The sequence below is a fragment of the Orycteropus afer genome, unplaced genomic scaffold, assembly GCF_000298275.1.
Source record: "Orycteropus afer afer isolate SDZICR_OR568_19922 unplaced genomic scaffold, OryAfe1.0 scaffold00511, whole genome shotgun sequence".
Classification (NCBI taxonomy): Eukaryota; Metazoa; Chordata; class Mammalia; order Tubulidentata; family Orycteropodidae; genus Orycteropus; species Orycteropus afer.
In genome coordinates this window covers 1862867-1864512 of record NW_006922098.1, presented here as the reverse complement: position 1 = coordinate 1864512, position 1646 = coordinate 1862867, and positions in this window count along the sequence as shown.

The following is a 1646-nucleotide window of genomic DNA, read 5'->3' as shown; positions in this document are numbered from 1 at the left end:
TGAAGTTGAAGAAAATTAAAACAAGTCCACGAGAGCCAAAATATGACCTTAAATTCATCTCACTTGAATTTAGAGACCATTTGAAGAATATATTTGACATACTGAATACCAGTGACCAAAAGCCAGAGGAACTGTGGGATGGCATCAAGAACATCACACACGAGGAAAGCAAAACGTCATTAAAAAGACAGGAAAGGAAGAAAAGACTAAAATAAACGTCAAGAAAATAATCTGAAATTTTCTCTTGAATGGAGAGTACCTAAAACAAATTGAATTAACGACATGATTAAAAGAACTCAAAAGATGATTTCAAAGAGGAACTCAAGAAGACAAAGTTCATTATTATAATGAAATTTGCAAAGACCCAGAGTTAGAAAAACAAAAGGGGAGAACATACTCGGCATTTCTCCACATGAAAGAACTGAACAAAAAATTCAAGCCTTGAGTTGAAATATTGAAAGATTCTATGGGCAAAATATTGAATGTTATAAGAAATATCAAAAGAAGATGGAAAGAATATACAGAGTCACTGTACCAAAAATAATTGGTCGATGTTCATCCATTTCAAGAGGTAGCATAAGATAATGTACCAATGGCGTTGAAGGAAGAATTTCAAGCTGAGCTGTAGGAATTGGTGAATAACAAGGTTCCAGGAATTGACAGAATACCAATTGAGATGTTTCAACAAATGGAAGGCCCTCTACAGGCACTTACTCTTCTATGCCAAGAAATTTGGAAGACAGCTACCTGACCAACTGAGTAGAAGAGATCCATATTTTTACCCATTCCAAATAAAGGTTATTCCACAGAATGTAGGAATCATCAAACAATATTATTAATAACACACACACACAAGTAAAATCTTGCTGAAGATAATTTAAAAATGGTTGCAGCAGTACTGACAGGGAACTTCCAGAAATGCAAGCTGGATTCAGAAGAAGACATGGGATGAGCGATATCATTGGTGATAGATGGATCTTGGCTGAAAGCAAAGAATATGAGAAAGATGTTTACTTGTGTTTCATTGACTATGAAAAACATTTGACTATGTGGATCATAACAAATCGTTGATAACATTATGAAGAAAAGGAATTACAGAACGCTTAATTGTGCTTATGAGGAACCTGTACATAGACCAGGAGGCTGTCATTCAAACAGAACAAGAGGATACTGCATGGTTTAAAATCCACATGAATGTGCTCCTGGGTGGTATCTTTTCACTGTACATATTCAATCTGTATACTGACAGCAGGATTCGAGGAAGACTCATTAACAATCTGTGATATGCAGACGACCAAATCATGCTAGCTGAAAATGAAGATGACTTGAAGCACTTGCTGATGAAGATTAAAGACTACAATGTGAAGTATAGATTATACCTCAACATAAAGTAAATGCAAATGTCACCACTGGACTAATAAGTAACATCACGAAAAATGGAGAAAAGATTGAAGTTGTCGAACACTTCATATTACTTGTTTCCACAAACAACACCAATGGAAGTAGCAGTCAAGAAATTTGATGTTATATTTCCCTAGGCAAATCTGCTACAAAAACCTTCTTTCTCCTGGAAACAATTAGTCCAAGTGACTGGTACACCATACAATCCTCAGCCTATAAGACTATGAGACCAGAACGAGATGGTG